Raw genomic sequence first — 15,606 nt, 5'->3', positions numbered from 1 at the left:
CTTTCTTTAACTTCACTCAGATATGAGCACTGGAATTAAAATCAATATTCTGTGAAATGCTTGAACAAACATCATTCATTGCTTCATCAGTAACTTGAAGCCCCTGGTGACTGAGAGTTACAGAGCCCTCTAGCTCTTCATCATCAAACACTGTGGCTAGTTTCTCTCTCAGTAGCCTGGAGATAACAGATAAATGGCCATTAGGGCTGTTCAGCTCCAAGATAATTTAGTATAAACCAATCTACAAACTTGGAGAGATCCAAAATATCTGATGTGTTGACCAACAATGAATATTCGTCCAAGATTTCCATTGCAGTTAGGGTCTGGCTGACTCTGTGAATCGGATGTGTAGCTCAGCTCACCGCTATCACCAAATATGAATCTAGCACTAAAACAATCCTCAGAATAAAAGATCACTATATAGTTAAAACACAAAATAGCCAGTAAGGTTAAAGACTAATTTTATATATAAATAGTCAGATTCGAAAACATAAGGTCAAACAAATTTTGATTGGAGAGAAGTTAAATCAAAAGTGTAGGAAAAATATCTATAACTGCTTAGTTACAGTATATCTTTGTTCTACAATATTTTGGGGCTCAAAGTACTAAAACTATTACAGTGGTCAAGTGACATTTCAACAGGCTTACGTGTATCCACATGCATATTACCTGTAGACAATGCGCCTTTTACGTACCACCCTTCCAGGTTTCGTTGGGTCTCGTGCTTGACCAACAAATATAGCTGTGTTATCCACTGTCACCATTAACATTACATTAACCCAAAAACATTCCCTTCGATACTGTCTGATTGTTACGTAAACATTCTTTGTTCATTAGGTAGTAAGAAATAAATGAAACATGAGAATACATATTATGATTCTTACTAAAATGAGTGAACCAGTCAAGTTACTGTAGAAGCACGATCTTCTATTTTATCACTGTGTCACTGATGGCAGTTTATATATTATAACAAGAGTCACATTTGGGTACACACTGCTTTGTTTAGCCGTGATTAAATATTCTAAAGTATATGAATTGAAATATTTTATGAGCACGTAGTTTTACTAAATATTTGCTTAATATTGGTTCAGTGCAAAAATACAAGGTATGAAGATAGAACCAAAGGCTGAGAATAACGACCACATAATGGTGCTTTGTTTGTTTGTTTTTAGATTTCGCGCAAAGCTACACGAGGGCTATCTGCGCTAGCCGTCCCTAATTTAGCAGTGTAAGATTAGAGGGAAGGCAGCTAGTCATCACCACCCACCGTCAACTCTTGGGCTAATCTTTTATCAATGAATAGTGTGATTGACCTAATATTATAACGCCCCCATGGCTGAAAATTTGTTTAAGTTTGTTTTTTGAAAGGGCAATCATGTTTGGTGCGACGGGAATTCGAACCCGCGATCCTCTTCTTCGTACTTTATTGTAACTAACTGAATTTTGAGGCACAAATAATCTTCACGTGGACCAATCTGTTATAAGTTATTTATGCTTTACGATACTATATTTTTCGTTTTCACGTGTTATATCGATCAATTTTGTATTTTTACTTCTTATAGGTAGAAATAGCTGATACATGAAGATATATAGCAGCAAAGTTATGAATATTAGTTAATTAAAATGTGTAATATATATACACACACACACACATATATATATTTGTTATAACCAAAAACTAGCTGAAACAAAAATAAAACATAAAAAACGCTGCACCAATTGAAAGGATTTCAATTGTTGGTGGTTGGGAGATGTACTAGACAATTTAGATAACTGGTTGTAACCCCTCATTATAATAGTGCCGTTCTATTATAATTGGGGCTGGAATGCTAACTTCAAAAAGTAACTTACTTATCCTCAAATGGTTATACCTTATTTTTATTTTTCAATTTTTTTTAATTCTTTACTTTGGAGAACAGTCACCTTCCCACAACAGGTGGTGAAGGGTGATATACATATGGAACGTTGTGGGCTTGAGCACCCACATCTCGCTCTCCTAGTTTCTATTTCTATATCTATTATTTTCATTTTAATATCTATTACTTTATTTTATTTCTTCATGTGAGACTGGCGAATGGAAGTTAAACCTGACAGACGGTGTATCCCCACCGCAATATGAGTCCTATTTCTTCAGTCACTTCCAAAACCAAGGGTGCATTTCATATCCCACATTACAGCTTGTACTCTGGTATCCTTTCAAATATGCAACGTTTTTTTTTTTTTTTTAATTTTGTTTCGTTTTTTTTTGTTATAACAAACTAATGTAATTAGTCAGAGGTTTGGATTCGCTGTTTTTAACTCAACACTTCTTTTAAAGTGTTTTTTTTAATTTACTTAATTCTATCAGTATTAATATTCTCTAAAGATACACACACACACATATACTGATATATATATATATATATAATTAATAATACAGGTTAAGTTAATCTTTTTTTTTTTCTCAACAATAAAATATGAGCTCAACAATAAATCTGTATTGGCTTGGTATGCCAACAGAAGATTGAGATTACAGTCAAGATATTTTACTCCTGGTTGATCAAATGACGGTTGATGTAGAACATGAATCCATCTGCAATACTTCTATAGCAAGAGTATGTGACAGAATGTTTTTCGATGAAAAAGACGTATTTTTAGAAAGTCACGCAGAAAAGAAATCAGAGCATTACTGTTACAACCTCTCACGTTATAATGCAATTTCTGTTAACGTTTGTGGTACAAACGAGCTCGATACGGTGATTTTTACACAAGAAGCTGTTCGAAAAGTAATGGCGATCGTCTCGGTAAGGAAGTAATTTATTGAAAATGACGTTGGACGTAATGGAAATGCTTACAAAATAAAACACACACACGTGTATAGTTTGATAAAAAAATAAACAACACTGGTAAACAAAACGGTATGGTATTTTAGAAACTAGAACTCGAATGTCTCAATGTCTGCTAGGCTACCCCATCTTTTGTGTTATTTTCAGAAACATATCGTCTTATTGGTGTAATAAACTGCTATAGGGTGTAATTGAAGTGATAAACTCAAGCCCGTTACGTATAAAATGCAGGTTAAATTAGTAGATTACTGTTGCACGAATTTATGCTGTTGATTTAAATTATTGAAAAAAAATCACTTGGAGATTCAGATCTTTCAGTATGAAGGTTTGTTTTGTTTTTATTCTTCTACGTTGTTAGAGAATTAAATAAGACGTGCGGAGTCCCGACATGGCCAGGTGGTTAAGGCATTTGACTTGTAATCTGAAATCCGTGGGTTCGAATCCCCGTCGCACCAAACATGCTCGCCCTTTCAGCCGCGGGGGCGTTATAATGTAACGATCAATCCCACTATTCGTTAGTAAAAGGGTAGCCCAAGAGTTGGCGGTGGGTGGTGATGATTAGCTGCCATCCCTCTAGTCTGACACTGCAAAATTAGGGACGGCTAGCACAAATAACTCTCGTGTAACTTTGCGGGAAATTCTGAAACAAACAAACAAATGACACGTGACACATAACGCCTGATTGATCGTTTTGCTACATCACTCCTAGCACATCTTACAATTTTATTTGGTTAACTTGGGGCATGCTTTAAATATATTTGTTCTACAAAGCAGATGCTAATTAAAAGGATTGAGAAATTCAAATTATACAAACACTAGACTTTGTGTTTTTGGAAAATTTTGTCTCTGTATTCTAGGTGTATGTTGGTAGACAAAATTGTTTAGTCTAAAAAGAAACGAAATCATCTTACAGTGTGGTTCACCGAAGGACACATATTTTACGATAAAATGCTAATTTTTACCAAGTACCTTTCAAGTTTTACGAGCATTTTCAGTTGATTTGGCCTGAGTTTAATGGAGGATTGTTATTGTTTTATTGAGAAAAAAAAATGGATACAAATGTTATATATGTAGAATATTCTAGATTCATTTTAATAGCTGTATTTGAGGGGGGACTACTTGAAAAGCTTTACCTGGTACACTTGTATTAACACCTTTTTAAAAAGAAAGTCTAGGCCTGGCATGATCTGCTGCTAAGAACGCACTACTCGCAATCTGGGAACTGTGGGTTCGAATTCCCGTTTCATCAAATATGCTCGCACTTTTCAGCCGTGGGGGGGGTTATAAGAAACGGTCAATTCCACTATTCGTTAGTAAAAGAGTAGCCCAAGAGTGGTGTTGACTAACTGCTTTTCATCTCGTCTACGACTGCTAGAGTATGGACAGCTAACTCACATAGTTCTCGTGTAACTTCGCGCAGTATTCAAAATGAACCAAACTAAAGAAAATCATTTATATAGTTCCGCACGCGCAACAACTTTCAATGAATACAAAGGAGTTCTTGGACCTTTTTTTCTCAAACTAAGTTTATAATTTAAATATTTGTTATTTTCTTTTATTTAAGCTTGACCCTCTTTTAATAACAATTACATCTTTAATGGAGAAGCTATGCGAAGTTTTACTTGTGGTGTTTGAAAATATGAGGGGATTGTCGTATGTGTTTCCTTTTTTTTTCTTTCTAACATGTTGTTCCCTCCTAGTTTCCTTAGAAAATGTAGTTCATAATCATCGTATGTAATTTTATAGATTTCGTAAGCTTCCTTTTTAAAAAAAAAATTCTGAAACTTTTGTAAGGAAATTAAACTTCCTATTCACAATGCTTAAGTGATCTATTTTTATGTTTGCTTCCTGTTTACATAGGTTCTTGTTTTAGTGTCAATTGGTAGCTTTGTACTCTATAAAAATTATGAAAATTAGATCGGAAAGATGAATGTAATATTTGTAGTTTAATGGCACCTGTCTTAGGCAATTTATTTATGATAATAGAAACGAGAGTTTTAAAATCTTTGTGTATGTCCTCCTCTCAATTGGTTAAAATACGCAGACGACACTTTTATAGACTACTTAAGTCTACAATGTGCTGAATTGTTTCGTAATTATTTTAATATATTGTATAATACTATTACCTTTTAAGACAAAAATTGGGAAAGTATTTTATTAGAATTTTAAAATGTTTTTGTTGATTTATCGGAAGCTTATATATTTTATTTTATTTCGCGCAAAGCTACATGAGGTCTGTCTGCGCTAGCCGTCCGTAAGCGGGAAGGCAGCTAGTCATCACCACCCATCACCAACTCTTGGGCTACTCTTTTACTGACGAATAGTGGGATTGACCCTCACTTAACAACGAATTAGCCACCTGTCTATGCTGGGCCGTCTGTGGAATAAAATAGTAACGTTAGCTTGTTTGTTTTTTGAATTTCGCACAAAGCTACTCGAGGGCTATCGGTGCTAGCCGTCCCTAATTTAGCAGTGTAAGATTAGAGGGAAGGCAGCTAGTCATCACCACCCGCCACCAACTCTTAAACTACTCTTTTACTAACGAATAGTGGGATTGATCGTAACAATATAGCACCCCCACGGCTGAAAGGGCGAGCATGTTTGGCGCGACGGGGATGCGAACTCGCGACCCTCGGATTACGAATTGCACGCCTTAACACGCTTGGCCATGCCGGGCCCGTAACGTTAGCAAAAATTAATATTTTTCTACAAAATTTACTTAACCATCTAAAACTGAGTGTTTGTTTATTTCTGCCCGAAGAAAATTAAGCAACTTTTGAACAATTTATGTATTTTTGTTTTTTACGGTGAAAAACTTAAAACAGTTATATATTTCATAAAATGTTATAAACCTACTCTAATTGATCGACTAACACTGAAATGTTACTTTGAGAAATGAAATTCAAGATCTCCGACTCGTTATGACTCGGCTCGGCATTACCAGGTGGTTAAGGCACTCGACTCGTAATCTGAGGATTGGGGGTTTGAATCCCCGTCACACCAAACATGTTTGCCATTTCAGCCGTTGGGGCGTTATAATATGACGATCAATCCCGCTATTCGTTAGTAAAAGAGTAGTCCAAGAGTTAGCTAGCCCAGATTGCCCTCGTGTAGCTTCAAAACAAACCAAACTTTCTGACTCTTGTTATATTTTCTGATTGAAATTTTCTGAGCACATTTTTCCGTGAAGTTTTAAGAGACGGATGACCAATAAAGTAAAGTTGTGTTTTATAGCAAAGGAAATTGTTATTTTTTAATTACATAATTCGCCTTCAGTATGTAAATATCGTATTTTACTGGGTCGTATTTTTCTTATAGTCAACTAGTCGCTGTTTTAGGTCACCTGTGACTTTATCTGGTTACGCTCGTGCTATTCTTCCTGGTTATATCCATCATAGTTACTGGATATAACCAAGAAGAATAGCACGAGCTATTTATTTATATGTATGTATAGTCACCCGCTAGTACACCGGTATGTCTCCAGATTTATAATGCCTAAAATCAAGGGTTCGATTCCCCTCGGTGGACTCAGCAGATAGCCCGATGTGGCTTTGTTATAAGAAAACACATATACACACATATATATTTATTACTATCAAACACTGATTTACACCAATTTAAATGTAACAACTTACTGTTTATTACTATAATCAACTGCACATAAAGTGCGAACGAAAGTGTGTTTCATACTAGCAGCATCTTGCTTTTCTTTCAGATTATTCATTCTCTGTTATTTCTCCTTTTCTTTTATTTTCGTTAAATTCTTGTCTTTTATATATCTTTCTCAAACCAACACCGAACAAGTACCTCTCTTTATGACCTTGTATATCTGGTTTAATTATAAAGTGCGTGGGATAATAATGCAGACCAGTGAGAAACCACACAGATTTAAATTAATATTACAAATAGAAATCATAGACGAACAAAGCAATACATTTTGGTAATAATATATTTCAACTTTGGCGTTTATCTCATGTTGCTTAACACCAAAATTATGTACGTTATACTTTTATGATTAACTTGACAAGAATACATAAACTATCAACATAATAACCTAAGCAAAGCTGGATACTTTTGCTAGGCTGTAGCGTCCATGGCTCTGCATGCCTGTGTAGGTGTGACTTCTGTAACTTACAAACCTGAAAGTTTGCTTAATGCTAAGGGGACCCTGAGGGTTTGCACCAGAGTATTATTACTTAACCATGTGCACGCGAATTTTTTAAAGAAGCAAGCTAATGAAAAACCACATAGAAAATATTATATGACCACAATTGTCGCACGAGAAAAAACCTAGAAATCTGAAAATTTGCACATTAAGTACGTGGATCCTGAGGGTTGCACCTGTATTACTCACATATTTTTACATGCATGGGTGTCTTTTTTTTTTAATGACGTAAGTTAGTGAAAATCATATAGAAAAGAAGTGATTGCTTATATTAAAAATAAAAATCACAGACGGACGCGCTATTTTATTATAGACGTATTACCTGTCAAAAATGACGGGGCAAGTGATCACCACTAGTATACCTTGTAGCAAGCATATCAGTTAGATTAACAACTTTTAATATATAGAAAAACCAGTATGTTTTCATGAAACTGTGTTTCAATAGTGTCATGTTGCTAGCAACGAGGCCCGGCATGGCCAAGCGTGTTAAGGCGTGCGACTCGTAATCTGAGGGTCGCGGGTTCGCATCCCGGTCGCGCCAAACATGCGCGCCCTTTCAGCCGTGGAGCCGTTATAATGTGACGGTCAATCCAACTATTCTTTGGTATAAGAGTAGCCCAAGAGTTGGCGGTGGGTGGTGATGACTAGCTGCTTTCCCTCTAGTCTTACACTGCTAAAGTAGGGACGGCTAGCACAGATAGCCCTCGAGTAGCTTTGTGCGAAATTCAAAAACAAACAAACAAGCTTTGTGCGAAATTCAAAACAAACAAACAAAAATGCTAGCAACGAAAGTATAACCTAAATATCGTTGTTAGGTTATTCATTCAAAGTATAAAATGAAATATTTAAACAACAAAACTGGAAAAAAATATTTGTTGTTTATTAATTTAGAGACTCAGTTTATTAAACAGGTTTGTTTGTTTTTATTCAAAACGTTGGTGGTGTAACAGACAATAACTTAATTTAGAAACGATCTAAGTTTCAAATCAAGCGTGATGTAACACAAATAGGCAGTAGCTTTTATATAGGTTAGATAATGTGACTATAGTGACATCTACAATTGTCGATAACATAGACATCTAGAATATATCAACCTAATAACCCTGAGGTAACAAGCTTCGATCTCTGTGATGGGCAGAGCACAGATAGCCTATTGTGCAACTTTGTGCTTTACAGTAAAGAAACAATATGATACATAAATGCTATATATTTAACACTTGATTTAAAATAAGATCTTTAATAATGTCCGAACGTCAAGTATAAGTGAATTAATAAGCAATTTTTATAAGCAACTTAACAGACATATTGCCAAAAATTCCAAGAAGATTCAATGTTACATTAATTGTACTTTACCTTTGTTAACCTAAACGGTATGAATAATTACATCTATTGTCAGTTGGTATATTTTGTATAAATGTTTAGTTCCTACGTCTGTAATAGCTTATAAAAGTTTTATTGCTTTCTTAACGTTTAAGGAATTTTAGAATAATTTATTTGTTTGTTTGTTTGAATCCTGCGCAAAGCTATACGAGGGCTATCTGCGCTTGCCGTCCCTAATTTAGCAGTGTAAGACTAAATGGAGGGCAGCTAGTCATCACCGCCAACTCTTGGGCTACTCTTTTACCAACGAATATTGGGATTGACTGTCACTTTATAACGCCCCCACAGCTGAAAGGAGCATGCTTGGTGCGACGGGAAAGTGTGTTGTTAGACATGTTGTATGTGACTTGACATTTATATTTTATTAACGGACAGATGTAAGCCTTGTATATTTTAATGATGGTTTTAGGTGAGCAGTTTGAGTGCTTGCTAGTTATGATCAACAAATGTGAAGTGCATTTTTTGATGGATAAATGTGTGTTGTTGACATGTTTTTTCCATGTTAATCTGGAGTCGAATGTGATATCAAGGAATGTGATGTGCTTGCTCATGTTAATAGGCGAGTTGCCGATTGAGATGTTTACTTTTTCTAGCGTTTTTCTGTGCCTTTTTAATTTCATGTGAAAAGTGATTGCTTGCGTTTTTCTGGGGTTTAAAACCACTCTCCACGTATTGCTCCAGCTCACGACAGTATTTAGTGTTTTCTGAACGCGAGACATGGCCATTAGCGGGTTTCTAGAAATGATCCAGATAGCACTGTCGTCAGCGTATTGTGAAATGTAAGTTAGACTAGAAAAAGGTATTTCATTAACGAAATGTAAAGGGGTGACGAGAGGACAGATCCTTTGGGTACTCCTGGAGTGATTTTGATAAGGTCTTGTTGACTATTATTTGAGCTGTTCTATCTGTAAGGAAGTTCGATATCCATCTTATAATAGTCTGATTTACTTTCAAATTAGTTAATTTGTTCTTAATGGCATTATGCCAAACACTGTCAAATACTTTTTTAGCATCTAAAAATACACGTACGATTATCTGATAGTCATTGAATGCTTTGCAAACTGATTCAGTGAGTCGTGTGAAGTGATCTATTGTTTGTCTGTTTTTTCTGTAAGCGTTTTAAGATTCGGATAGGATGTTATTTGTTTCGCAGAAATGAAGGAGGCGATTTAATATTATTTTCTCCATCAGTTTACCAAGACAACTTAACAGATTGATGGGACGGAAGTTGTCAGGATTAGGTCTGTTTGTTTTTTTCTTTGGAATTGTGGTGATAATGGCTTTTTTTAAGTGTCGGGATAATAACCTGTTGTTAGTGAGAGATTCATGATGTTTGTGAGATATTGTAATAGGAGACTGGAGCCTTTTTTGATAATAATATTTAGTATTTGATCATGTCTGGGGTGAGTGTTTTTCAAGATTTTAATGTTAATTTTGAGTACAGTGGTGTTGATTTTTCTATTATTTGAACTGGAATGGGTGTTTAGAGTGTTGTCGGGGAATTGTGGTGTGAAAGAAGATTGATTTGTATATATGTAGTTGTTAATATGTTGTTTGTGTTGTGCGTCAAAGTCAGCAGAGTTTAGGTCACTAAAGGAGGATTCGTAATAGTCGGCTTTCTCCGAGTCCGTCCCCGCGATTGTGTTGTTGTGTGTGATGTGTTGTAGTAAGTAATTTGTGTTTTTGTCCAAGGAAATATTCTTAAATTATTTTTCCAAAATTCATTTGGGTTATACTTATTCCCACTATGAGGAAACACTGAACATCACATTCAAAACCAACAGATTTCATAGGACAACTCACCCACTATGAGGAAACACTGGACATCACATTCAAAACCAACAGATTTCATAGGACAACTCACCCACTATGAGGAAACACTGAACATCACATTCAAAACCGACAGATTTCATGTGACAACTCACCCACAATGAGGAAACACTGAACATCACATTCAAAACCAACAGATTTCATAGGACAACTCACCCACTATAAGGAAACACTGAACATCACATTCAAAACCGACAGATTTCATAGGACAACTCAGAAAGCTACACACCAAATCCCAGGATATTATGGACAGTTTTGACGTCACAGATCTATTTACCAATGTTCCAACCTCAGAAACCCTTCACGTCACCAGACAGCGACTGCTGAATGACAATTCTCTACCACACAGAACAGATATGAATATACACGCCATAATGGAACTAACAACCATTTGCCTACATTCAACCTATTTCCAATACAATGAGGAATTCTACGAACAAACAGATGGTCTAGCCATGGAATCACTACTCTTTCCAATCCCAACAGACATTTTAATGTAAGACTTTGAAGAAAGAGCCCTTTCACCCACACCAATAAAATCAAGTTTCTACAGACGTTATGTCGACGACACCTTAGTTATTTGGTCCCACGGTCATGAAAACCTATCAGTCTTCTTAGAACATTTCAATTCCAGTCCTATCATTCAACCTGGATAAAACGTGGTATAATCTAATGCCCAAACAAGAGAGCAGAAAACGTTTGTAATAAGACATCCATCGAAGCAAAACACCAAAAGATCATAGAGTTTTTAACAAAATGGTTACACCTCCTCCTTCACCAAAAACTGCTTGAAGAAGATCACAACAGAAAGGAAAGATTAGAACATCACCACCACTACCACAATTTACCTACCACACCTACAACGTTTCAGTGAAAAACTCAAATGCACAGATAAAACATTCAACAATGGAAGTCCAATGGAAATCCTAAAATATCTTAAGGTCCATTCTGGTAAGAAACAAACATTACTTACCTCGTAATCTGAGGTTCGCGGGTTCGAATCCCCGTAGCACCAAATATGCTCGCCCTTTCAGCCGTGGGGGCGTTATAACGTGACGGTCAATCCCACTATTCGTTGGTAAAAGAGTAGCCCAAGAGTTAGCGGTGGGTGGTGATGACTAGCTGTCTTCCCTCTAGTCTTACACTGCTAAATTAGGGACGGCTAGCGCTGATAGCCCTTGAGCGGCTTTGCACGAAATTCAAAACAAACGAAAGGCGGAAGACTTTCAAAATGTCGTCCTCTACACTTGTGACTCCACAACAGGCAGTTGCCGTCCATTCTACAAAGTTTCATCAGTGAGTAGGGTTATCTTATATATTTTTCATCATTAGTGTGTTCTTAATTATTTCAAAACTTGTTTAACTAAGCGGAAGTAAAGAAGTTAATACAAATTCCATTGATTTTATAATCTATGAATTGCTGAGCTTTCATGGTTATCCTATGGATACCAAATATATTTGAATATATGTATCATCCACTCTCGTTTCCTATCAAAATATATTTATCCAACCCTCTGGATGATTGATGACATTAGATTTCTGGTATTGTATATTTAAAAGTAGCTATTATGCTTTCAATTGGCAACAAACGATGTTTAATAGTGGGATCTGGGACGATATGGGTTATGGCACCCAGGTCCTAACTTTTTGTTGAATCTGTAGCTTGTTATCTTGTTTGATTGTTTTTTTTTCTCAGAACAAAGCCATATTAGGCCATCTACTGTGTTTAGTGCAGGAAATCGATTCTCTGATTTTAGCGCTGTAAGTTCGTTAAAATACCAGTTTTGTTTTTTGTTTGTTTGTTTGTTTGAATTTCGCGCAAAGCTACACGACCGCTGTTCTAATGGGAGACAATTCTAATTTTCAATCAGTTGTTTTGGCTACGTCTTATAAACGTAATGTTCACAATTTTTGGAATGTTGTAGTTGTAGACGATTTTCATTCTAAAATTACACCGATTTTGTCAAGAGGAAGATTTCCTGGGTTTACGAGTTTCTACCAGAGCATATTACATGCAACTAAATCAGAAATAAATGTTTTCCATTATTACCCAAACCAGGCCCGATATGGCCAAGTGGTTAAGGCACACGACTCGTAATCTGAGGGTCGCGGGTTCGAAGCCCTGCCACACCAAATATGCTTGTCCTTTCAGCCGTAGGTTCGTTATAATATGATAGTCAATCCCACTATTCGTTGGTACAATAGTAGCCAAAGAGTTAGCGGTGGGTGGTGGTGACTAGCTGCCTTCCCTCTAGTCTTACACGATTAAATTAGAGACGGCTAGGCAGGCAGCCCTCGTGTTCTTTGCGCGAAATAAAAACAAACAAATAAACACATCAACATGCTCTCCTTTTCAGCCATGGGAGCGTTATATTGTGACTATCAATCCCACTATTTGTTGGTAAAAGAGTAACCCAAGAGTTGGCGGTGGGTGGTAATGACTAGCTGCCTTTCCTCTAGTCTCAAAGCTACACCCGTGTAGCTTTGCGCGAAATTCAAAACAAACCAAAACTATAAGGTAGAAGGACGTCAAGACACTAATTTTGACCAGGGCGAACAAACTAAATTAACAGTTTCTAGCTCAAGTTTTCAAAAGAATCATATGGTTGGACGGTTATTCTTCATTGCTAACTTTTAAGTACATTTTTGTTAACTTTTATGAAATTCTTTTAATTAAAGAGCGTTTAGCGTCACGTGATATTAGCTCAGGCATTTAGTGTAAATAATGATGTTTTATACAACTCTACAGAATGCATGCGGGTGATGACAAGAAACGTTTATTCTAGTTTCCATGGCGTTACTATAAAGGAAATTGTTAACACTATTTTAAAGAGAAAAAAACCCAACAACTACCACCGTATATTTTATAGAATCCGTATAGGTCTGATCTGAATAACAGTGTTACATTTCTAAAGCTACTTTTGTTTAATATCGAATGCCAATTTTTCACTTGCTGTGTTTAGTTGGTGTGTGTTGACAATAAGTCACGATATATAATCAAAAACATCTGAAGTGTGAAAAAAAAGTCGCGGCCAATAACAGGATTGAGTCGTGCGACTTAAAGGAATGAATTGAAAGCTGGCGGCCAAACTGGTAACTACTCTTATGGCATTGAGACAAAAATTACATCAAATATTCATTCATTAGTTAGCTAGGTTACGGAATTTGTTTTACACAAAATCATGTCCCAAGTTGAACAAAACGTACAGCCTGGCAAATAAGTGATTGAATATTTGTTTTAAAAATCTTAACACTACTATAAGTGTAGCTACCAATTTTAGTTCATTCCTTTAAAACGCACGTTCTACAGGATGTTCGGAAAGTCACTATGCACTTATATATTTATTAATATATAATATTAATATTTCAATATTCATGTTTCAATATAGAATACAGGAGGTAAATATGAATGACAATTATAAACAATGTTGAAAGTGACCCCGGTTGGCATCAATACAGGCCTGGATCCTTCTTATTTAGGGCATGGCCTAGCGCGTTAAGGCGTGCGCTTCGTAATCTGAGGGTCGCGGGTTCGCGCCCGAGTCGCGCCAAAACATGCTCGCCCTCCCAGCCGTGGGGGCGTTATAATGTAACGGTCAATCCCACTATTCGTTGGTAAAAGAGTAGCCCAAGAGTTGGCGGTGGGTGGTGATGACAGTGGTCTTACACTGCTAAATTAGGGACGGGTAGTACAGATAGCCCTCGAGTAGCTTTGTGCGAAATTCCAAAAACCTAACCATCCTTCTTATTTTGTTTCTAAACACCAGTATCACTTGCTGGCTTGAAATAGACTGAATGAATGCTGTTATAAAACTGCACAGTGTACACCCTGTATATCTTTTTTAGCCAAATGTGTTTTCACATCTAAGATGATTTATTTCAGATACATTCATATGGAAATGAATATAACAAAATCATGATATAATATATTTATGCGGGAATGTGTGCAACAAGATTACGTAATATGATGCATTTATATAGGAATGTGTACTACACAACCATATGACATAAAACATTTATAGAGAAACACGTGCAACTGTACACATAAATAATATTATATGGAAATTTCTATCCAACTTCTAACTGACTGATCGTATTATATAACCATTTTGAAGATACAAAATAAAAAAAACAAACAGAAAAGCTAACTGTTGCCATATTAAACATATAATTGCTAACCTTTAGAAAACAATAATTATGATAATTGCAAAAGACTAATTAAAATTCTTCTCTGCCAATTCAAGAAAACAAAGCGATCAGGGATTATAATTACTTTAGACAATAAAAAAAAATAATTAGGCCAACGCATAACTGCTAATGTACAACATGGACTTCTAAGTTATAAAGCAGATAAGTTTAGTGAAACCCAAATATTTCTGCCAGTAACGTCACTTCTTTTTTCACATTTATTGACATTAATTACTAGTGTTACATTTTAATTCTTGGACATTATCTTAAGCAGCCACATGTTAAATACAATTTCATAAATACATTTAGTTTTATCGAGCTGGAGCCAGTTTATTAAACTAAGCACTAATAACCTTATGACTTTAGGACGCTGGTCTCCACACAGTTATTGTAAACATAATATGGTTAAATATTGGGACATGGTGAATAATAAGCGTCAAATCTTTAATGAATTTAGAGAAAGTTTGAAGCAAATCTACAACGAGACTTAATCACAAATGTATTATAACTAAAGCAAAGTCATTCTTAATTCTAAACAAAATTCTCACGAGTCTGATTCAAAGATACATTAGGCCTAAAACACAGTTATACTTTACCAAAGCAAAATCACTGTGAAACTAATAGAGCCATTTATAGTCTAAACAGAATTTCTCTTAGTCTGAATCATAGCTACGTTAAGCCAGAACAGTTATACTTTACCTAAGAATGACTGTGAAACTGAAACAATCATTCCTAGTTTAAACACAATTTTCCTGAACCTTAACCAAAACTGCATTGGACTTCAGGAACAGTTATTTTCTCTGGGAACACATTTACAGATTTACTTTAAATGTAAGCGCAATAGCTTTGAGTCTGTAGCAAAATAATGCTTAACTCGACGGACAGTTTTCGTTATTAGTCTACGTAGTACTACTTTTAGTCTAAGGTTGAACAGATATATTAAAAGTAAATTTCGAAATATGATGTTGTCTTAAAACTAAAAATATGGAAGTTTCCAAGGAAATTAATCACAGTTTATTTAATTATTTTAAAGATGTTTTATTATTTTTATTAAAATAAACCTTATCTGTAAGATGTATTACTTTTTACTTATTATACAAAATATATTAGTTTTACATAATGTTTTAAATTTTAGTAGACTTTGAAGAAAGAAATATTCTATATTTTATCGTTTTAATTGCCAGTGAAAGCTCTGCAGTTGATGTAACGAATATAATA

Source organism: Tachypleus tridentatus, chromosome 6 (genome assembly GCF_004210375.1).
Source record: "Tachypleus tridentatus isolate NWPU-2018 chromosome 6, ASM421037v1, whole genome shotgun sequence".
In the NCBI taxonomy this organism is placed as follows: Eukaryota; Metazoa; Arthropoda; class Merostomata; order Xiphosura; family Limulidae; genus Tachypleus; species Tachypleus tridentatus.
This window is presented reverse-complemented; position numbering follows the sequence as displayed.